This window comes from Lepus europaeus, chromosome 18, assembly GCF_033115175.1.
Source record: "Lepus europaeus isolate LE1 chromosome 18, mLepTim1.pri, whole genome shotgun sequence".
Classification (NCBI taxonomy): domain Eukaryota; kingdom Metazoa; phylum Chordata; class Mammalia; order Lagomorpha; family Leporidae; genus Lepus; species Lepus europaeus.
This window is the reverse complement of record NC_084844.1, coordinates 5280863-5305408: the sequence shown is the minus strand read 5'-3', so window position 1 is coordinate 5305408 and position 24546 is coordinate 5280863. Positions and strand designations below refer to the sequence as shown.

General features: G+C 47.0%; 1 protein-coding gene and 1 pseudogene across 1 annotated transcript in view; one reads left to right on the top strand and one right to left on the bottom strand.

The window, feature by feature from the left end:
* GRB2 (growth factor receptor bound protein 2) overlaps positions 1 to 24546 on the bottom strand; it is an 85685-nt gene that overhangs the window by 18209 nt on the left and 42930 nt on the right. The gene's annotated exons all lie outside the window — the stretch shown is intronic.
* Positions 9686 to 23339, top strand: LOC133776764 (cytochrome c, somatic-like; annotated as a pseudogene).

Sequence of the window (24546 nt, the reverse complement as noted above, 5' to 3'; positions counted from 1 at the left end):
TGCACAATTTTTAAGACTTTTTCTCTTAAGAACAAATTCTACAGGGCCTTGGCTAAGGTAACAGTACTGTAAGAGCCAACTAAAATCAGTTCTCTTCAGCTGCCTGTTAAGTATTTTATTAAAAACTAGTAGAATGGGTCTAGCAGGGTGGCACAGCCAATTAAACTGCCACCTGTGATGCTGGCATCCCATATGGGCACTAATTCAAGTCCCGGCTGGTCCACTTCTGATCCAGCTTCCTGCTAATGCACCTGGGAAGTCAGAGCAAGATGGTCCAAGTGCTTGGGTCCCTGACACCAATGCAGAAGACCCAGATGGACTTACAGGCTCCTGGCTCTGGCCTGACCCAGCCCTGGCTGTTGTGGCCATTTGGGAAATGAAGCAGTAAAAGGAAGCGCGCTCTAACTCACCTTTCAAATAAATAAATAAATTAATCTTAAACCAAATTAAAAAAATAAAACAAAACAAAAAAACATGGCCTGGGAAAGCAGTACAAGATGGCCCTAGTCCTTGGGCCCCTGCACCCACCTGGGAGACCCGGAGGAAGCTCCTGGCTCCTGGCTTCGGATTGGCACAGCTCTGGTTATTGTGGCCAATTGGAGAGTGAACCAGTGGATGGAAGACCTTCCGTCACTCTGTAACTCTGACTTCCAATAAACCTTTTTAAAACAACAACAACAAAAAAACCACTACTAGAATGCTCCACAACTTCCCTCGGTGTGGGATATTGACTCAGCCTTAAGCTACACTGATTCATTACTAACACTTTAAATAGTGTACAATTACCATCTCCATCTGTTACAGCCTTTGTTCATCAGGAAAAAAACATCTTGGCTATACAGTGTGCCAAATCACGGAAACGGCCCCCAGGATGGATAAGCCACCATGAACTCCCATGATGAGCTAACCAACCTAAAGACAGTTCAATGATTAAGGGGCCTGGTCCCACTGACATGTTCAACTGGTTCCCAAGCACAGGCAGCAGCAGCCAGGCTCCAGTCTGCAAGGCTGCAATCCTAACTCGCACAGGCCCAGGTTCCAGAACACGCACAGCAGCTTTACCCAGTCAAGCCAGGTGAGATGCACCTGGCCCCTGAAGATCAGCATGCTGAGACAAAACGCATTTATCACGTCTTAAAACTCTCAGGATTTTGGCATATTTATAAAGCTGTATGTAAATATAAAACCGTGCTGTTTTATTAAGTGATTAAAAGAAAATCTACTCATTAAAAATCATACTTTAAAAAAAGTATGGGGTCCAGAATTGTGGTGTTGTGGGTTAAGCTGCCTCCTACGACAGCAGCGCCCCTAGGAGCTCCAGTCCAAGTCCCGGCTGCTCTGCTTCTAGCACAGCTCTCCACGATGGGAAGATGGACCAAGGCAGCAGAAGATGGACCGAGGGCTTGGGTCCCTGCCACCCACATGGGAGATCCGGATTGGTGTTCCAGGCTCCTGACTTTGCCTGGCCCAGCCCTGGCCATTGTGGTCATTTAGGGAGTGACAGAGATCTGTCTCTAGCTCTCTGTAATTCTGCCGTTCACACAAACATAATGAATCCTTTTTTTTTTTTTTTAAAGCATGTATGTAATGAACCAAATCACAAGGATATTTTGCCTCATGTCATCATCTCTTTCAGGAGAAGTAAAATATCTTTGCCAGGAAATGCTATCTAAATTGCCTCTGAAATAGATATTTTCAGCAACCCCATTTTTTGAGGAAATTTAAGAGTCCTGAATCCTTGATTTTTTAAATAATACTTTCTTAGGGGGAAAAAAAAAAGGAGTCAAGTTAGAAACCAGGTATCTGCAAGGGCATCTGTTGGTTAAAACCACCTTCCTGACCATTACTGAGGTTTGGACTGTGCACCTTTCAAAAACAGTCAAGACACCAAGATAAGGAAATGGGAAGGCTCGTTGCCTGGTATGGTCGGTTTACACTGTGTGTGTGTTTAAGGTTTGTTTGAAAGGAAGAGTTGGTCGGCACCATGGCTCAACAGGCTAATCCTCCACCTGCGGCGCCAGCACCCCGGGTTCTAGTCCCGGTCAGGGCGCCGGATTCTGTCCTGGTTGCTCCTCTTCCAGTCCAGCTCTCTGCTATGGCCTGGGAGTGCAGTGGAGGATGGACCAAGTGCTTGGGCCCTGCACCTGCATGGGAGACCGGGAGAAGCTCCTGGCTTCGGATCAGCGCGGTGCGCCGGCTGCAGCGTGCCGGCCGCAGCGGCCATTGGGGTGTGAACCAACGGAAAAAGGAAGACCTTTCTCTCTGTCTCTCTCTCACTGTCCACTCTGCCTGTAAAAAAAAAAAAAAAAAAAAAAAAAAAGGAAGGAAGAGTGACAGAGAGAGACAGAAGACAGATCATCTTCGATCTGCTGGTTCACTCCCCCAGATGGCTGCAAAAGCCAGGGCTGGGCCAAGCTACACTGAAAGGAGCTCCACCTGGGCCTTCCACATGGGCGGTGGGGACCCAAGCACTTGGTGATGTTCTGCTGCTTTTCCAGGCATCTTAGCAGGGAGCAGGACAGGAAGCGGGAGCAGGCAGGACCAGCACTGGCTCAGATACGGGATGCCGGCATCACGGGGGCAGCTTCCTCTGCTGTGCTATGGCTCCTGTGTGGAAATGTTGACTGTACACTTTAAACATGTACAAGTACTACATGTTCATCCAAAACTTAAAAATAAATTTTAAAAAACTAAGAGAGGAGGGAAGGGATGGAGGAAGAGAGGGGGAAAAGAAAGGTCCCTTGCCCAACTCCCAATCTTCACTAGTACGACCCATTCGCCAGCTTTCCGCTCTCCTGCGGGTGCACCGGCTGTGCCGCAGGAAGAGGCCCTCCTTCCTGGCACCTTTCTGAGCAGCCACTCAGTGGGGATCATTCTGAGGGGAAACATTAGGGATTCAGGAGACCCCAAGGCCTGCCAAACGTCCAGAGATCCCAGTTTAAGGCTGAACTGGTCTGACCTTAATCTGCTGGGTGCCCTAAACTGGTTCAAACACCACGCTTTCTGTTACGCTCTTTCACACACCAACCATCCTCAGGCATTTCAGTTTTCATAATTTGGCTACCACCAACTCACCTGCCCTTATTCCCACTGAATTCTGTACAGGACGGGCCCAGCCAGTCAGCACACCAACCTGACCTCCAGACACAACGCGCCTCTCCTGTGCATGCCACGGACTGCCCTCTTCTTCATCTGTTCAGAACTTCCATGATTCTCATCAGAGCTTACAACCACCTTGCCACACTGTTCTCTGCTTCACTCCTGAGTATTTCAAGGAGAATCATGGTCGTTAGTAGTATAATCCCTTAGCACATCTTGCCTACTCTTTGCACTGTGCGCTGGCATGCCTTGGACCCTCCTAAACTAACCTGCAAGTGCCCTGGAGCTGGCTCCATACCTAATCCTTGGCTGTGTTCCCTTACAGCTTTTTTTCTGAAAGAGTTATTTGAAAGGCAGAGTTAGAGAGGGAAGGAGGGACAGAGATCTTCCATCCGCTGGTCCACTCCCCAGAGGGCTGCAATGGCCAGGGCTGGGCCAGGCTGAAGCCAGGAGTCAGAAGCTTTTATCAGGCCTCCTATGTGGACAGGGACCCAAGGACCTAAGCCATTCTCCACTGCTTTCCCAGGTGGATTAGCAGGGAGCTGGACTGGAAGTGGAGCAGCTGGGACTTGAACGGGTGCTCATATGGGATGTTGGCGTCGCATGCAGCGTCTTAACCTGCTGTGCCCCCCATGTCCCCTAAGCTCTTGGAGCAGAATCTAAGCACACCCTGAGGAATTGACTCTTATTTATTTATTTAAAGCGTGGTTTTCTACTCCAGCTCATCTCTTTTTTTTTTTTTTAAAGATTTATTTATTTGAAAGGCAAAGTTACAGAGAAGCAGAGGCAGAGGCAGAGAGAGAGAGGTCTTCCAACCACTGGTTCACTCCCCAGATGGCTGCAAAAGTGGAGCTGTCTCAAGCTGAAACCAGGAGCCTCTTCTGGGTCTCCCACGTGGCTGCAGGGCCCAAGGACTTGGGCCATCTTCTACTGCTTTCCCAGGCCATAGCAGAGAGCTGGATCCGAAGTGGAGCAGCCCATTGGGATGCCAGCGCTACAGGAGACAGCTTTACGGGCCACAGCACCAGCCCCTGGGATTGACTTTATTTAAGGTGATGTACACACAGCATCACAGAGCAAGCTGGACCAGGGAGAGTCAGTCAAAAGATACCCATATGTTACAAACTGCCCAGTGAGAAAGAACCTCTGAAGTAGATTCTAGAAAGACTGATTACTATGAGTTTGTTCTTCCAAGGAAGGAGAGGCAAAATAAAGTCACAGCATTAGGGAATCCGTCTGCCTGTAGCTCAAGCACTACTGCCAAATGACTTCCATGAGGGCGCTTCATGAAGGAGTGTCTCCAAACCTCTCCCACAGGCTGGCTGTACCCACTCTCTCTCTCTCCCCCCAGATAAAGAAGTGTAAGGGCAACTGGCTGGGGAGGGAGGCAGGTGACACCCTGGCTGAACCGGGAGGGAGGGGTGGCTCCGTCTGCACGTGTGCTTCAGTGCCAGCACAGGGACAGCTCCTGCAGTGTGAGAAGGCCTGGTTCCGCCTGTATGTGAGCCCTGTGACTGACTCACACAGCACTGACTTTACCACTACAACTCTCACAGCAACATTTTTATGAAAGCTAGCTTGGAAGACCTTGCATTTTTTAATTCTTCCATTGAATGCAGCTAGGCTGATAAGAGAAAAGTGATCACATTATGTTAAGGGACAAGGATCACTCTCATGCATTTTTTAAAATGTAAGACTTTATGATGTTTATAATACATATTGGAAAATAACAATGAACATCAATAACCAAATGACAGGATATTTCTGTTTCCCTGAAAACTACCTTAGTTCTCAAAAAATAAATTGGATAGTCTCTTCAACCTGTCCAGGTTCAGCTATCATTCAGAAAAGCTGCTTGTGGTATTTTAACAAAACAGGAAGACAGTTCACACTTATGTGCTATTAACTCCACCCAGATAAATCTGGAGGCAGTGAAACCAGAACACAGGCAATGGCTCTGAATATCAAAAGGGCACAAAGAGTTTCCATTCAAAATAATGTCTTCTGTGCTTTGTGACTTGTGGAAGCCCTGCTTTGGTAGAGTTGGAATGATTCCAAAATGTCAAAATTTCAGCTGCAGGAGTGTGTGTGTGTGTGTGTGTGTTGGGGGATGGGTATCAGGGATTTCAAGAGAGAAAATCCTGTACATTTCAAAAATCCAACAACCATGATGGCCTGTACCAGATGTGTACTGCGAGCAGAGGTCCATGCCCTGACCTAGGTCAACGGAGGACACAATGGACGCCCTCCCAAGGAGCACGGTCCAGTCAACTGCAGCTGCAACACAGTGTGGTGGTCCCTGGAGCAGGGGGAGCTATGGGTACTGTGTCACGTTGAACTCAACAGGAAAGGCCTGACACTGAAGCCCATGGCCCACTCTGCTTCAGAGGACATCAAGAAAACTTCCTGGAGGAAAGGTGAGCTGGGTTACAGCCCTGTGTGCATCTTTAGCTCTGCTCGGCCTGCACAGCAGTGAGATGAGGGCACACGGCAGTCTCCCAAATGGAGGGACGGACCGTTTTCTTCGTTAAACTTGCCTATCATTAACTAAGACAGGTAAAGCTTCCTTTAAGCTGAAAAGTAAAACCTTTCTTAATGGCATCAGGACTTCCAAACTGGAAATAAGCAGTATCCCAAACTGCAGCCTTTTTTTTTTTAAAGAAACGTCTCAGGGCTGGCGCTGTGGCGCAGTGGGTTAACCCCCTGGCCTGAAGTGCCGGCATCCCATGTGGGCGCCGGTTTGAGACCCAGTGCTGCACTTCCAATCCAGCTCTCTGCTGTGGCCTGGGAAAGCAGGGGAAGATGGCCCAAGTCCTTGGGCCCCTGCATCCACGTGGGAGACCCGGAGGAAGCTCCTGGTTTTGGATGGGCGCAGCTCCGGTCCTTGTGGCCAACTGAAGAGTGAACCATAGGATGGAAGACGTCTCTCTCTCTGCCTCTCCTCTCTCTGTGTAACTCTGACTTTCAAATAAATAAATAAATCTTTTTTTTAAAGAAACCCCTCGTTTATCTTCTTAATTTATAAGAGGAGAGAGATGGAGAGAGGAAAAGGGGGGAGGGGAAGGGACAGAGTGCGGCTGGTGCTGCGGTGCAGTGAGTAAGCCGCTGTCTATGGTGAAGGCATCTCATACGGGCAATAGTTATGTTCTGGCTGCTCCACTTCTGATCCAGCTCCCTGCTAAGGTGCGTGAGAAAGCACTGGAAGATGGCCCAAGTGCTAGGGTCCATGAACCCATGTGGGAGATCCAGAAGAAGCTCCTGGCTCCTGGCTTTGGATCAGCCCAGCTGTGGCCATTGCAGCCATTTGGGGAGTAAACTAGTGGATGGAAGATTTTTTCTAACTCTGCATTGTAAATAAATAATAATAATTTTAAAAATCAAATAAATCTATTTAAAGGTAACACCTTTTAAAAAAAGAGAGAGAGAGAGAGAGAGACAGACAGACAGACAGACAAAGAGGGAGCCAGCACTGTGGCATGGCAGGCCAAGCCTCCACCTGAAGTGCCATCATCCCATTTGGGTGCCAGTTCGTGTCCTAGCTGCTCCTCTTCCAATCCAGCTCTCTTTTGATGGCCTGAGAAAGTAGTGAAGATGGCCCAGGTGCTTGGGCCCTTACACCCATGTGGGAGACCCAGAAGAAGCTTCTGACTCCTGGCTTCAGATTGACCCAGCTCCAGTTGTTGCGGCTATTTGGGGAGTGAACCAGAGGATGGAAGACCTTTCTCTCTGTCTTTTCCTCTCTAACTCTGCCTCTCAAATTAAAAAAAAAAAAAAAAAAAAATCTGTATTTAAAAAAAGAGAGAGAGAGAGAGAGAGAGAGCAAGAAGCACTCCCCCATCCACTGGTTCACTCCCTAGGTGCCTGCAACATCTGGGCTGGGCCAGGCCAAAGCCAAGAGCCAGGAATTCAACCAGTTTTCCCATGTCAGTGGTAGAACTCCAACCACCTGATCTATCACCAATCACCTCATAAGGAGACCATTGGCAGAGCCAGAACTCACACTTGGGCACTGTGACGGTGGGCTGCGGCCACCCCACGCAGCATGCTAACTGGTGTACCAAATGCCCATCCCTAACTCTTTAATAATACATATTTATTATTAAATACACACTATTTATGTCCTCTCCTTGAAAAAACAAAGCCTCCCCCAGGCAAGCAGTGTCCTGATGCTGACAGGCAAACCTGCTCTCCCCTCTAAGGTCTATCCCCTCCCACTGCTTCACCACAGAACAGAAAACAAGCACTGCAAACGCGCCCCCCCCCCCCCCCCCCCCCCCGTAATGCTACAGAAAGTTCACTCAACTCTATTAAGACCTGACTGACTGAAGAGGTGAGCCTAAGGATCAGCTGGCTGACAGCTGTGCTGCAACCAAAGCGCCACCTCGGGGGATGCTGCCGGGAGTGAAAACCCAAGTCGGTCACAGAACTGATCGCCAACATCTGCATAAAGACCCAGGACTTCTGCAAACCAGGCTGGGGATCCTTACACCCAGAATTCCCTGTTTGTCGACTAAAAATTCTAGTTCCAAAGGCATCTTCCACTTCCCAAGCAGACAGTCCAGGTCCAAATTAGGACAGGTTTACTGCAGTCCCACGACAGACAAAGGGTGACTGGGAAGAGGGCCGAGCCCCCCTCCCTTCATCCTCAGGGTGGAGGAGAATGTAAACACTAAAATGCAAATGCAGGTATTAGTCCAGCACAGAGTTCAGAGGCAAAAACAGAAGGACGGGTCAACAACACCCTCCCCTTGTGAGTGAGATTTGAAGAGATCAGAGCTTTCCTGTGGGTGGTCTGGCAGAAGTCAGCAGCACATACAATACTTGTGTGCTGCAGACAGATGATCATGAGTCGCTCAAGAGTGACCTGTGGGTTTGCATTTTTCCAGGGCTGCTCCAGCTGCGCGGTGAGCAGGTGGGCACCGCTGTCATGGTCCAGTGAAGAGGACAGTGTCTGGCGGGGGTGGGGGCAGTGTGGTAGACTGTTCGAGGTAGATGCAAAAGGCCATGCCACTCATGGTCCCTCCCTTGGGACAGACGTTTTTCTGAAAAATGCTTGAGAAAAACTGCTACAGAGTCCATGGACAAATTTCTCTTTCAGTAAATTCACTATGAGTAAAAAACATAATTTTAAAACATTTATTTATTGTGAAAGGTAGAGCAATAGAGAGGGAGGGACAGAAAGATCTTCTATCTGCTGGTTCACTCCCCAAATGTCCCCAGTGGCCCAGGCTGGCCCAGGCTGAAGTCAAGAGCCCGAAAGCCCAACTGGGCCTCCCAAGTGGATGTCAGAGGCCAAAGCACTTGTACCATCTTCTGCTGCCTTCCCAGGGAGCTGGATCAGCAGCAGAATCGCCAGGACTTGAACTGGTACTCCAGTATGGGAATGCCAGCATGGCAGGTGGCAGTTTAACCAGATGTGTTCTAACACTGTCCCCAGAAAGCATAATTAAAACAAGCAGATGGCCATCCTGTGCTGGTTCCTTCTACCTGCATCTTGATCTGGCTGGTCAACATCATGTTCTTTTTGTATCTGGACATGTCTGATCTGGACATGTCTGAACCACATGAACAGGCTCCCTTGTTCTCTGGCTGAGTATTTTCAAGTAACAGCGATACAGGAGGGAGCCTGGCGCTGGGTATCCATTCTCCTTGTTCCTTCTCTGGGGTGTCTGTGGACAGTCTTGGAACCTCAAGTGCAAGTCGCAGTCCTTCCATCCTCCAGGTCCGGCTAGCTGCTCACTTCCTCTGCCCCTTCGGCTCCTTGCGTGTGAGGCTCTATTCTTCATTGTGGTATCCCCAGGATCTAGAACAGTCCTTGGCTTAGGTACTTACCGCACGCTCGATTACTAGCTTTCTAGAGAACCCTGCTCACACCTTGCACATGGCCTTGTCATTCAAACGACCCGATCTAAGTGTGCCACAAGCTTCCTACCAGGATCCCAGTGGAAGTCACCCTCATTATCAGCTGTCTGTGACTCTGGCACACATTGAGCTATTTCATTATTAACATGACATCTGCTATGGGGCAAACAGAATGCAGCCAAGTACTCAAGAGAAGAAAACTACCAGAGCCTTGCTTTATGAAGCAGCCATTCCTGACCAGCCAAGTGCCTCTGCTCTGTCTACCATCAGCTTATGGGGAGAGGTGAGAGGGGGTGGAGGTATGAGAAGCTGTGATAGACAATTTGGTCATTGACTGTCATCATGATTTATATCAGCTGTCCCCTTGGACACCAAAAACACTGTGTAAGGAAGTTGCAATGGGAATAAAACAAGAGAGAGCATGGCCCCTGCCCTCAGAAGTGTTTCTGAACTAATAATTTGTAGGTAAATAATGAGGGGATAATGTAAAAAGTGAGGTAAGAGAAATGCCTTATTGTGAACTGAACATGGATTCAGAGCAACATGTTTCAAAAATTAGCATGGCTGATGTAGAAAACTCAGCTCATGTCTGGAAGAACCAGAGAAAGGACAGCTTCAAATAGGAACAGAGCAAGAACCTAAGGGTAGAGCAACTCAGGGAGTAGGACGTCCAGCTTCCCGGTCAGGGCCTTTGACGATCAAACGAGGAATGAGTGAGTTAAAAATGGGTGACGTTGAGAAAGGCAAGGAGATTCTTGTTCAGAAATGTGCCCAGTGCCACACTGTGGAAAAGAGAGGCAAGCACAGGACTGGACCAAATCTCCATGGTCTGTCTGGGTGGGAGACAGGTCAGGCCGCTGGATTCTCTCACACAGACGCCAACAAGAACAAAGGCATCAATCAGCGGGGGAGAGGAACTCTGATGGAGGATTTGCAGAATCCCAAGAAACACAAGAAACAAACACATGCCCGGAGCCAAGGGTCTCTGCTGGCATCAGGAAGAACGAAAGGGCAGACTTGACAGCTTCTCTGAGAAAAGCCACGAACGAGTCACAGCTGCCCCGCCTTATTACAAGACAGCAATGTCTCGTGACTTTTTTAATGTGCACCCTAATTTAATTCTCTTATACCAGAATTCAGATCCTATATGGCTTACAGAATATTTGTGTTCGACAGTCTCAGACTGCCTTGTGTGGTTACACAGGGCTGGGTTTATTGAAATTTTGGTAGTAATTCCATGAACTGGAATTTACTGAACGTAAATGCCCTCACTGTTTTCCCCTTCTAAGGATATGATTGGACTTAACTAATAATGTTCAACTTTTTGCAAAAATTGTCAATGCCACCCCCAAACCTTTGGGAGACTGGATTTGTACTGAAATGCTGGGGAAATACTCCACTGTCTCGGAGCCAAGCCAGACTCACTTGCGTTTTCTATCTGCTAAAGGCAAGAGCTGAAGACAGGCAGAAATGTCCACTGTTTCTGGTCTTAGCTATGTCAATCTAATTAAAATTTCCTATATCTAAGCTGCTGCCTTTTACTTACTGCAAGGCATTTTACTGTGGTTTATGTATATCAAATAAAGAACATTTAGGGGCTGGCGCTATAGCGCAGAGAGTTAACGCCCTGGAGCGCCGGCATCCCATATGGGTGCCGGTTTCTAGTCCCTAGTCCCGGCTGCTCCACTTCCCATCCAGCTCTCTGCTATGGCCTGGGAAAGCAGCAGAAGATGGCCCAAGTCCTTGGGCCCCTGCACCCATGTGGGGGACCTGGAGGAAGCTCCTGGCTCCTGGCTTCTAGCTGCTGTGGCCAATTGGGGAATGAACCATCGCATGGAAGACCTCTCTCTCTCTCTCTCTCTTGCCTCTCCTCTCTTCTGTGTAACTCTGACTTTCAAATAAATAAATAAATAAATCTTAAAAAAAAAGAACATTTGGCTGGCGCCGTGGCTTAACAGGCTAATCCTCCGCCTTGCGGTGCCGGCACACCAGGTTCTAGTCCCGGTCGGGGTGCCAGATTCTGTCCCAGTTGCCCCTCTTCCAGGCCAGCTCTCTGCTATGGCCCGGGAGTGCAGTGGAGGATGGCCCAAGTGCTTGGGCCCTGCACCCCATGGGAGACCAGGAGAAGCACCTGGCTCCTGGCTTCGGATCAGCGAGATGCGCCGGCCGCAGCGGCCATTGGAGGGTGAACCAATGGCAAAAGGAAGACCTTTCTCTCTGTCTCTCTCTCTCACTATCCACTCTGCCTGTCAAAAAAAAAAAAAAGAAAAAAAAAGAAAAAAAAGAAAAAAAAAACATTTAACACTTCTCACATTTTATAGATGATTGTTTTTCAAAGATTTATTTATTTGAAATGGCAGAGTTAGAGAGAGAGAGAGAGAGAGAGAGAGAGAGAGAGAGAGAGAGAGGGAGGTCTTCCATCCACTGGTTCACTACTCAGATGGCTACAATGGCCGGAGCTGCACTGATCTGAGGGCATGAGCCAGGTGGCTCTTCCAGGTCTCATGTGGACCAGCGCCCATACAGGATGCTGGCACTGCAGGCGGCAGCTTTACCTGCTACACCACAGCACTGGCCCCCATAGATGATCTTTAATAGTCAGCATGAGCAGGTGGAGTAACAAATTAAACTTCACTTTTGAATTCTTTACTGTCTTAGACTAAGTTACAATTCAGGATTGTTTATAAGCAGCCATCTGGAAACAACGTAAAATTGAGGAATTACTATATATTTGTGTTTAGTAACGGTCCTTCTGCTGACTCATTAAAAGGACTAAGGTAGGAGATATACCATCAGCACAAATTTTCTAAATTATGTGATCACATATTTAAGAAAATTAAAAACAAAATTACAGGTGGTGCAGCGGGTTGATGCCACAGCCCGAAGTGCTAGCATCCCATATGGGCACCAGTTCTAGTCCAGACTGCTCCTCTTCCAATCCAGCTCTCTGCTATAGCCTGGGAAAGCAGTACAAGATAGCTCAAATGCTTGGACCCCTGTACCCAGGTGGGAGACCCGGAAGAAGCTCCTAGCTCCTAACTTTGGACTGGCTCGGCTCCGGCTGTTGCGGTCATTTGGGGAGTAAACCAGTGGATGGAAGACCTCTTTCTCTACCTGTCTCTGTAACTCTGTCTTTCAAATAAATAAATCTTAAAAAAAAAAAAAAAAGATAAAAATAAAAAATAAAAAAGAGCAAGAGTGTTAGCTAAACCACAAGCGAAGTAACCTCCCTTTTTATTTTTTAATTGGACTTAAATAAGAGGGGGACAACTGTGGTTTAATCCTACTTTGCCTGCCAGGCTACACTCTGCCCTCCTGTGACAGAACTGTTCCATGCTGAAATGACAAATGGCTATGACGTGCATTTTGGACAGCTGGATGTGGCTCACCTAGCAGACGTCCCTTACAGGAAGCCACACTGGAAATGTTACTCACAGCAGAAAAACCATCACCTAATAGAGAAGATAACTGTCCCCTGCTGCCTCTCTGCCCTGCTCAGGTCCCACCAGGAAGGCTGAAGAGTCCATACCCAAAGGTCTTCAAGGATGCGACCCCATGTAGGCTGGCCGGGGTGACTAGGTCAAGGGGTTCATTCCAGGGGTTGGTGCCGTGGCATAGCAGGTACCTGTGGCATTGGCATCTCATATAGGCACGGGTTTGAGTCCCAGATGCTCCACTTCCAATCCAGGTCCCTGTTAACGGCCTGCAAAAGCAGCAGAGAATGGCCCTGCACTCCCACAGGAGACCCAGAAGCAGCTCCTGGCTCCTGGCTTTGGAACCGCACAGCTCTGGCTGCTGCAGCCCTCTGGGAAGTGAATCAGCAGAAGGAAGATCTCGCTCTCTGCCTTCGCTGTAACTCTGATCTTCAAATCAATCAATCAGTCTTTAAAAGGTGTGTGTGTGGGGAAAGGCTCGTTCCAGTCCTCTATTCCTGTGACTCACACACCTGATGGACACCTACTTCTCTTTCTAGATGTCTACACTGGCAAAGGTGCAAACATTCGTACATGGTAGACGACCAGCCTTTTCTATCACTGGTCTATATTAGCATCAAGTGTGCAGTGAGTGCCTGAGTGTACTGTGCTGGATCCTGGGAAACCACAATAAACAAAATACCTTAATTTCGAGGAGCTGATTGACAGCGGGAAAGGCAAAGTAATTACATTATAACTTCAAGTTAGTAAGTTGTGTAATAAAACAGTTCAGGATGTTATGTATTTAGAGTGATGCTGGCGTTTGGGAGTCAAGGAAATCTAATGTGAGGAATTAATATTTAAGTGGAAACCCTAATTGTGAGAAGGATTTAGCTATGGTTGGAGTGAGGATGAAGAATATGACAGCAAGGAGTAACTAAAAACAGATGGAAGAGCCCAAGAAGAGGTTCTTAGTTGGAACGGGGTTTAGCTTAGTCTGGGAACCAAAATGCATTTAAAACCCAAGTGAGCTACATGACAGTGGAGCTGCTGAGACCTGAGACCTGGCCAGGTTGTGTAGGCTTTGATTCTGGGAATCTGCTCTTCAAGGTGATTCTGACTTGCGTGTGGCAGACAGATGCTAGGGGCACAGGAGTGGTGGCAGGAAGATCATTTGTTTAAGAGGTTACTGTAGCAAGTCAGGCAAGAGAAATTTTAGTCCAAGGTAAGGGAATCTGGAAGGCTTTGAAGTCTCTATAATTAATACTAAAAAATCTGTATGCATTAGTATTTTTTACCTATTTATGGGAGAGGGATATTCATCAGGTAGTTCATTCTTCAAGAGCAGGCAGTGGCCAAGGTAGGCCTGAGTTGCAGCTGGGCTCTTAGAAGCAGCAGACTGCTGGCAGAAACTATTTGAACCATCACTACTGTCTCTCAGGTTCAGATGTGGGGCACAGGTGTCCTAACCAGATGTCTTAGCTGCTAGACATCATCTAAATTTATCAGCACCTCTTCTAAAATCCACCCCCCCCCGCCCATACTTCTGTAGAAACAGGGAACCAAATACAGTAGAAGGTAAGATAGCTAATTTCATGCCATACCATGGGCTTTTCAAGGTGACATAATTAAAAAGTTGGGAGAAAGTTTAATTACTCTCCACCATAAGAAAAGAAAAAGAAGGAATCAGTTAATAAGCTGCTCCCATATTGGAGTGCTTGGTTCAAGGTCTGGCTCCTCTGCTTCTGATTTAGTGTCTTGCTAACTTAGGTACTTGCCACCACATGGGAGTCTGAGATAAGAGTTTTAAGCTCCTGACTGCAGCCTGGCCTATCTGTGGCTGCTGTGGGCATCTGGGGAACAAACCATCGGATAGAAGCTCTCTCTCTGTCACTGTCTTTCAAATAAAAGTGAAAATAAATAAATTTTAAAAAGAAAATATGGGGCCAGTGTTATGACACTGTAGGTTAATACATTGTGTGCAGCGCCGGCATCCCATATGTGTGCGGGTTCTAGTCCTGGCTGCTCCTCTTCTGATCCAGCTCTCTGCTATGGCCTGGGAAAGCAGTGGAAGATAGCCTATGTGGGGGACCCAGAAGAAGCTCCTGGCTCCTGGCTTTGACTCAGCTCTGGTTGTTTGGGGAATGAACCAGTGGATGTAAGACCCTTCTCTTTGTCTATTCCTCTCACTGTCTGTAACTCTACCTCTCAAATAAATTAAAATTAAAAAATATATATATATATAAAAGATAATCTGTCAATTATATAGAATGCTCCCACTCTTTTGAACAGAACATGGGTGTGCTTAACTGTTGTACAGTTTATATCAGCTACACAAAACTAACATTTTCCACAACCAATTCAAGTAGACATAATTTGCAGAAAACCTTTATATGAGAACATCTTGTTAAATACAGAATTATTTATTTGAAAGAGTGATACACAGATCTTCCATACATTGGTTCACTCCCCAAATGCCTGTAACAGCCTGGGCTGAGCCGGGAACTCCATTTGGGTCTCCATGGGCGGCAGGAATTCAAGTATTTGGGCCATCACCTGTTGCCTCCCAGGCATATTAGCAAGAAGCTGGACAGGAAGCAGACTAGGCAGGACTTGAACTGGCCACTCCAATACAGAATATACCACTTTAAAGTGCACACCCTAACTCATGCTTATTTCTTATTACATGTGTTCTTTACTTTCAAAAGTAACATTAGGCATCCTGTAAGACCCCAGATACAGACTCTTTCATTTAAAAAGTGGCGCAGCGGGTTAAAGCCCTGGCCTGAAGTGCTGGCATCCCATATGGGCGTTGGTTCGAGACCTGGCTACTCCACTTCTGACCCAGCTCTCTGCTATGGCCTAGAAAAGCAGAGGAAGAAGGCCCAAGTGCTTGGGCCCCTGCACCCCCGTGGGAGACCCAGAGGAAGCTCCTGGCTCCTGGCTTCAGATAGGCCCAGCTCTGGTGGTTGCAGCCATTTGGGGAGTGAACCAGTGGATGGAAAATCTTTGTCTCTCCCTCTCTCTGTAACTCTGCCTTTCAAATAAATAAAATAAATTTTTTTAAAAAAAGGAAAAGAAAATGGGAATTAAGATTTCAGGATACAACAAATTTTCTTTTTCTTTTTTTTTTTTTAAGATTTATTTATTTACTTGAAAGTCGGAGTACACAGAGAGAGGAGAGGTAGAGAGCCAGCGAGCGAGCGAGCAAGATGGCTTCCATCCGCTGGTTCACTCCCCAATGGGCTGCAATGGCTGGAGCTGTGCCAATCCAAAGCCAGGAGCCGGGAGCTTCTTCCGGGTCTCCCACTGGAGTGCAGGGGCTCAAGGACTTGGATCATCTTCTACTGCTTCTCCAGGCCATACCAGAGAGCTGGATTGGAAGTAGATGGGATGTCGGCACTGTAGGCAGCGGCTTTACCCGCTACGCCACAGCACCGGCCCCTGCAACAAATTTTCTAAGCAACTAACAGAACTGGAGACAAATATAACCATTGTTAACAGGCTAAATTAACGAACCCTCATTTTGCTCTTGGAGTAAAGGTCTGTCTAATAATTGCCAAGCTTTTGTGACCTCTTTCAGGCAGCTTGCCTATGAGGGCTGGGGGCAGGGCAGCCAAAGAACAACCTGCTGCTCTCTGCAAGCCCCATCAAAGAAGACAAGCCTGGCCTTGCTCCACCTATAGTTTTATCTCTAAGCACCTACACACTGCTCCATGTGGAAAACCAGCACTTTCATCCCACAGAAATGTCACAACCTGCAGAGAAGAGAGGGACTAAGAGGGCTAATAATAGGATATGTTAAGGCAAACAATGGGTCTGTCAGACCCTTAGCTCCAGACTCCAAGAACAACTTCCTGATTTCCCATATTATTTAAAGGAGAAACTTGTGTATTGTTCCATGACTCTGGGAGGGCCACAGTACAACATCCAGGCTGCTGGGAAATGTAGAGGTGGCCAAACACAAAGGGCTCACCCTCTTGCCTACAGTAACAAGTAGTTTCCCAAATCACAAAAATCATCAACATATTAAGATCAACTAAGACATGACTACTGTTTGTAGCTACAGAATGCTATCATTAGACCTTTATAGCACTTTTCCATACAGTAGAAAAGTCATCAAAGTCTATATATAATAGATTTATAATGATTAAGGCTCTCAAATCTAAACGGACCAGAACCAAAACTCCCCATTTTCTCCAGCTGAAAATTCATCATCAAGTTCACAGTTCTGGGAAAGCAATTAAGCTTGTTTAAAAAAATTATTACTATTTTGGATTATTTATTGGACAGCCTTCTATGTTTTCAAAGGATTCCTGGTTTGATTATATTAAGTTACCACAAGTTTTCAAGGATAGTATAAAAATATCTAGAATATACTTTTCCCTTTTGGATATATGTCTTTTATTCTGGGATTTTCCTCCAAAACTCTCCTCAGAGGGGTAAAACAATTACTATATGTCTCATTCTTGGTTTTTATAACTTGTGCACTTTAAATACTTTTTCAAGAAAAGATGGTTGGGGCCGGTGCCGTGGCTTAACAGGCTAATCCTCCACCTTGCGGCGCCGGCACACCAGGTTCTAGTCCTGGTTGGGGCGCTGGATTCTATCCCGGTTGCCCCTATTCCAGGCCAGCTCTCTGCTATGGCCCGGGAAGGCAGTGGAGGATGGCCCAAGTGCTTGGGCCCTGCACCCGCATGGGAGACCAGGAGAAGCACCTGGCTCCTGGCTTCAGATCAGCACAATGCGATGGCCGCAGCGGCCATTGGAGGGTGAACCAACGGCAAAAAGGAAAACCTTTCTCTCTGTCTCTCTCTCTCACTATCCACTCTGCCTGTCCAAAAAAAAAAAAAAAAAAAAAAAAAAAAAAAAAAAAAAAAGATGGCTTGGAAACAAACATTTTCAGTCCTTGCATGTGTGAAAATGTTGATTCTTTCTTTTTTAAGATTTTTTTTTTTTTTTGACAGGTAGAGTTACAGAGAGACAGAGAGAAAGGTCTTACTTCTGTTGGTTCATTCCCCAAATGGCCGCCAAGGCTGGAGCTACGCCGATCCCAAGCCAGGAGCTTCTTTCCTGGTCTCCCATGCGGGTGCAGGGCCCAAGCACCTGGGCCATCCTCCACTGCCTTCCCGGGCCACAGCAGAGAGCTGGCCTGGAAGAGGGGCAACCAGGACAGAATCCGGCGCCCATATGGGATGCTGGCACCGCAGGCGGAGGATTAACCTAGTGTGCCACCGTGCTGGCCCTGAAAATGTTGATTCTATGCTTTTCTGGTTGAGAGACAGAGAGCTCGCACTTGCTGGTTCACTAACAAATGCCTGTAACAGCCGGGAATGAGCCAGGTACTGGGAACTTAACCCATGTCTCCCATCTGGGTAGCAGCACCCAATTACTTGAGCCATCATTACTGCCTCCCAGGGTCCACGTCAGCAGGAAGAAGCCAGAGCCAGGTATGGAATTCAGGTGCTCTGCGTGGGACACACAGAGAGAGAAAGGTCTTCCTTCCGCTGGTTCACTCCCTCAGATGGCTACAAAAGCTGGAGCTGGGCTGTTCAGGAGCCAGGAGCCAGGAGCTTCCTCTGGGTCTTCCACATGGGTGCAGGGGCCCAAGTGTTTTGGCCATAGCAGAGAGCTGGATCGAAGAGGAGCAGCCGGGACTCGAACTGGCACCAATATAGGATGCCAGAGCTGTAGGCAGAGGCTTAGACTCCTGTGAAACAGCCCCGACCCTTTGTTTATTCTTGAATACTGATTCAACCAGGTATAGAATTCAACAGAACTCTAGGCTGAACAGTATTTTCCCTCAGAACCTGGAAGCCATTGCTTTCTGGCATTTGGAGTTATATAAGCAACGTTTGTAACTGGTCTGATTATCATTCATTACAGGGACTTGCTTCTCTTCCAGATGCTGCTAGAACCTTTTCTTACTAATCTGAAATTGCACCACAAGGTATCTCTGTGTGAACTTACTATTACTGTGTTGTGTATCTGGTAGATACCTCCCATCTAAGAATTCACATCCATCAGCTATGAGAACTGAACTTTTAACATCTTTTCATTTGATAATGTCTTTCCTTCTGTTTGTACTGTTCTGGAAGTGTGAGAAGACCTTCCAGAAAACCGCAGGGGCTCCTACAAAGGCTCCCTGGTCCACTCACTCTTGACACTTTCCTTTGACCATCTCACGCCTTCTCCTAGCTCCTCACGCCTCAGCAACACTGTCCATCCTTTCCAGAAAGTGACCTTATTTCTTACTTCGTTGAAAGACAGAAGCAACCATAAAAGATTCTAAAAAGTTGCCAACACATCTACAACTACTTACCCCTGTTTCCTGACTTCTGTCCACACTCCTAAGAAAATTAAAATTCTACAGCAGTGCCAGGTCCCATCTCTTCTTGCCTGCTCAGGAGCCATCAGCCTGGCACACGCTCTCCTGCTGATGCACCATCCGTACTTTTTGGCTCTACTGGATCTTTCTCAATGGCAAACAAAAATGCTGTTATTTCTCTCATTTTTGGGAGTACAGTGAGTGCGGATTTCTTTTGTCTCCATTGCCTCGTCTTCCCTTTCCATGAGAACTCCTTGGAGTATCTGCACTCTCTCCCTCTCAAATGCCTTCCCTCACATTATTTCTTGCTCTCCTATCTTTGAAGTTTTAGGGGCCACTGCTGTGGTATAGCGGGTAAAGCAACTGTTTGTGGTGCTAGCATCCCCTGTGGGCACTGGTTCGAGTCCTGGCTTCTCTACTTATGATCCAGCTCCCTGCTAACGCACCTCGGAAAACAGCAGCAGATGCTCCAAGTGCTTGGGCCTCTGCAGCCATGCGGGAGAACCAGAAGAACCTGCCGGCTTCAGATCAGCCCAGCTCCAGCCACTGTGGACATTTGGGGAGTGAACCAGCAGACGGAAGAATCTTCCTTCTCTCTCTCTGTAACTCTTTGACTTACATAAATAACCACACAAAAAAGTTTTAAAACACAAAGTTAAAAGAATTTTATGGGGCTGGTGTTGTGGCATAGTGGGTAAAGCCGTCGCCCGCATGCAGGCATCCCATATGGGTACCGGTTCAAGCCCCAGATGCTTCTCTTCCAATCCAGCTCTCTGCTATGGCCTGGGAAAGCAGAAGATGGTCCAAGTCCTTGAGCCCCTGCACTCGCGTGGGAGACCCGCAAGAAGACCTTAACTCCTGGCTTCAGAGTGGCACAGCTCCAGCCGTTGGGGCCAACTGGGGAGTGAACCAGCAGGTGGAAGACCTCTCTCTCTGCCTCTCCTTCTCTCTGTAACTCTTTCAAGTAAATAAATAAATAAATCCTTAAAAAAAAAAAAAGAATTTTACAATGGACACATTAACTCGCCACTTATATTAGACCATTAACACACAGCTGTCCACCTACCCATCCGTTAATATGCTGCATTTGAAAATCGCAGGCATCAGGGCAGGTGTTATGCTACAGCGGGTTAAGCAAGCTGCTGCTTGAGACACTCGCACCTCATACTGGAGTGCACAGATCAAATCCCAGCACCTCCACTTCTGCTCCAGCTCCCTGCTAACGAGCCTGGGAAGGCAGCAGATGATGGCTCAATTACTTTGATTCCTGTACTCATGTGGGAGACCTGGGCTCCTGGCTTTGGCCTGGCCCAACCCCAGCTGCTGCAGGTATTTGGGGAGTGAATGTATGAAAGATCGCTCTCTTTCTGTCATTCTGTCTTTCAGATAAATCTTTCTTTTAATAGTCTCAGACACATCAGTGTGCCTTCCCTTAAATACTTAAGCACATGTTCTCAACTATACTTAAATATTCCAGGACACAATACTTCCAAGTTTTTCTTCCTAACTGGCCATGCACCTTGTTTGCTACATTTTTATTATCTCTTTTATTTATTTATTTATTTATTTATTTAAAAGTCAGAGTTACAGAGAGAGAGGAGAGGCAGAGAGAGAGAGAGAGAGAGAGAGAGAGAGAGAGGTCTTCCATCCGACGATTCAGTCCTCAGATGGCCGCAACGGCTGGAACTGCGCCAACCTGAAGCCAGGAGCCTCTTCCGGGTCTCCCACACAGGAGCAGGGGCTCAAGGACTTGGGCCATCTCCTGTTGCTTTTCCAGGCCACAGCAGAGAGCTGGATCGGAAGTGGAGCAGCCGGGACTAGAACCAGTGCCCATATGGGATGCCGGTGCTCCAGGCCAGGGTGTTAACCCACTATGCCACAGTGCCAGCCCCCTATTATCTGACTTTTTAAAAAATATTTATTTATTTGAAAGGCAGAGCAACAGAGAGACTGTCTAACTTCTGGTTCACTGCCAAAATACCTGCCAACAGCCAGGGCCAGGCCAGGCCAAAGCCAGGAGAGAAGAACCCCACCTGGGTCTCCCACATCGGTGGCAGCAGTCCAAGGACCAGGACCAGCAATCTGCTGCCTCCCAGGTGCGTAGGAGGAAAGTGAGCAAGAAGCAGAGGTGCTAGGGCTGCAACCAGGGGATGTAGGCCACTAATTTTACACCTACTTTCTTCTTCGCACTCATTCCCATAATGTCCTCATCCTCTCTCATAGCTTTTATTCATCCCCAAACAGAACACTTCTCTCCATTCCTATTGTCTTCACCCTGCTCCAAGCCGCCATTACCTCTTGCCTGGATTACTGCAATTGCTTCCCAATGGGTCTTACAGCTTTCACTTCACCTGTTTCAGAACATTCTGAATCCTGCAGCCAGAACCGTCACAGCCAAGGAGATTGAGGAGTCAAGACGACTGAACGTAACGTGGCATCCCTCACGGGGTCCCAGAAAAGAAAAAGGAAACAGGGAAAGACTACAGAAATCTGAATGAGCTTTATTTTGTTTTTTTGTTTTTAAGATTTACTCATTTATTTGGAAGGCAGAGTTGCAGAGAGAAAGAGGGAGGAGGACAGAGAGATCTTCCATCCACTGATTCACTCTCCATAAACGGCCACAACAGCTGGGGCTGGGCCAGGCTGAAGCCAAGAGTCAGGAAGCTTCCTCCAGTCCTCTCATGTGGGTGGCAGGGGCTCAAGGACTTGGGCCATCTTCTGTTGCTTTCCCAGGCCACAGCAGAGAGCTGGATTGGAAGTAAAGCAACCAGGACTCAAAACGGTGCCCATTTGGGATGCTGGCACCATAGCGCCAGCCCCTGAATAAGCTTTATTAATAATACGTAATATTGACTTATTAATTGTGTCAAACATAACTCACTAATGAGTTAACAGGGGAAAAACTGGGTGTGTGGTATATGGGAACTCTTTGTACAACCTATCTACAAATCTAAAATACTCTAAAACATAAAATTTATTGAACAAAAAAAGCCAGACTGTTATGTCATTCTGCTTAACATCTTCAATAGTTTCTCATTCTACAAATGTCTGGAGCTCCCTGTTAACACATCCATGTTTAAAATCAAGGCAATACGAAAGCAGACCAGGAGCTGTGACAATGTGCGTAAGGAGAGAAATGGGAAAGACTTTGCCTGAGGGTGAGTGAACAGGGGCCTGCTGCAGGCAGCCTCCAGGAGAGCGGCTAGATACTATCTCTAATGCCATCAGTTTTTCTGAGTCAATTTAGTTATCCACCATCCTCAATGACAGTCTGACAGCTCCTGTGGCCAACAATTTTCTCGAGGTATTGTGACTTCCTCCTGAACTTACAGACTGTTCTTTCTATATCTCCCCTTTAGGATAAGCTAGCACTGTGGCATAGCTGGTAAAGCTGCCTGCAGTGCAGGCATCCCATATGGACTCCGGTTCTAGTCTCGGCTGCCCCACTTCCGATCCAGCTCTCTGCTATGGCCTGAGAAAGCAGTAGAAGATGGACCAAGTCCTTGGGCCCCTGCACCCATGTGGGGGACCTGGAGGAAGCTCCTGGCTTCAGATCAGCGCAGCTCTGACAATTGCAGCCATCTGGAACCAGTGGATGGAAGACCTCTCTCTGTCTCTCTCTGCCTTTCAAATAAGTAAATAAATCTTTAAAAAAAAAAAAAAAAAAAGATAAGGCCCTGAATGGAATAAACACTCAACAAGTACTGGTAGGGAATAGGGAAAGAATGTGCCACAGACAGAGTAAAGAGGCTATAATCCAATGTGAAGTGAAATTCAGAAAAACTCACAAATAAAAAGCCCCAGCCATAATGTAAGGGGTACTTGGCAACTTTAAAACACCAATCACAATGTTCACTACAAGGATTCTTTCCCCTAACAATTAAGGTAGGACGAAATTTTGAATAAATTCATTTCATTTTTTTATTTTAGAGAAACAAAGAGTGTTCCCATCTCCTGGCTCACTCCCAAAACCATGAAGGGGAAGGAGACTTTGAAAGGAAGGGGCGAGCAGAGCCAGGAATTCAATCCAGGTCTCCCATCTGGGTGACAAGAACCCAACCACTAATGCCATCACTGTTGGAATCAGGAACTAAAGCCAGGAATAAAACCCACGTACTTGATACAAGCATCCCAACTGGTGGCTTAACCACTAGGCAAAATGCCTACCCTAGAATCAATTCATTTTAACAGGTCCTGTAACTCTAAAGGCTAGAGAATGAAGAAGATCAATTCAAGAGAGCTCACTTTCGGCCAACACAGCAACCACCACCACCACCTATACATCAATGGTGTCCCCAGTCCGTGAGAATGGACAGAGCACTGAACGTGAAACTCCCCAGGATTCTCCTTCATTTCATCCCCCAGTCTTACCCTCCTGTTGTTTCCTGGCTTGAATTCTAAGTTCCAACAATACTCAAGCTACCTGCAGTTTCCTAACTGCCGAGACATGTTATGAGCGTCAGACTTGCCTATGCTGCCCACTGCGCCTGCATCGGAAAATTCAAGATCCACTTTAAGGATCACTTCCTCTTTTGCTGCCAGTGAACCTTGTATTATTTTCACATTTCTATCACCATGCTTGTCTCAACACATTCTAATTGTTTGTCTTTCTGTTCTAGATTGAGCTTGAGGGCTAGAGCCCCATCTTTTTTTTTTTTTTTTTTTTTAAGATTTTTATTTACTTATTTGAGAGGCAGAGTTACAGACAGAGAGAGGGAGAGACAGGGAGAGAGGTCTTCCATTCGCTGATTCACTCCCCAAATGGCCACAACAGCTGGAGCTGGCCGATCCGAAGCTGCAGAATTCTGGGTCTCCCACTCGGGCGCAGGAGCCATCTTCTACTTCTTTCCCCGGCCACAGCAGAGAGCTGGATTGGAAAAAGAGCAGCCGACACCAGAACCACAGCCCGTATGGGATGCTGGCAGCAGGTAGAGGCTTAGCCTACTACACCACAGTGCCAGCCCTGAGTCCCATCTATTGATCTTGACATTCTCAAGGTCATTCAACAAGTGTTTGACAGTTTGACTTGTCTTGCAAAGAAAAACTTTTACTGGAGAAAGTATGCTAGAAACATAAGCTAGTTCTTTTCCTCTTAAAAGAAACGACAAACTCTTTCCCAACTGCAAATAAGGAAATGTGATTATTATATAAAGAACCTCTGTGTTTATTCATAATAAGTACATGCTTCAATAGCTTAAATCTAAAAAATATGGTATCAGACTCTAACCACTTATTTCTCTCTCCTCCTCTTCTCTTTATCTACTGTCAGATAATTCTAGACAACAGGGACCATTTTTATGTGTTTGGAACAATTCTTGGTGATTTCAAGCCATTCACATCTGAAAAAATATCAAAGGACAGATGGGATTTCAGGAGATTTTCCAATCCATTTCCTGTCTTAAAGCCTAAAAACTAAGTCACAAATACAGGCAAGGTAATTTTTGAATTCTAGAGGCCTCCTTAAGGTTCCTAAGAATTCACCTGGGCAGGCATTTGGCGTAGCATCCCATATGAGAGAATCTGGGTTCAAGTCCTGGCCCCACTTTCTTATTCCCTCCTCCTGCTGAGGTACACCCTGGGAGGCAGCAGGCAGTGGTTCAAGTGGTTGGGTCCCTGCCACCTATATGGGAAACCCAGCTCCTGGCTTGGGCCTAGCCCAGGAACAGCTATGGCAGGCATCTGGGAAGTGAAACAGCAGATGGGGGATTTCTATCTATGCCTATCTTTCAACAAACAAACAAATATAATCCCCAACCATGCAAGTTAGGTCAAATGCAACATGACTTCACACAGGATGGCAAAACACCCCCATTCCCTTGTGTGGCAGGAAAGGGCGATCTGACA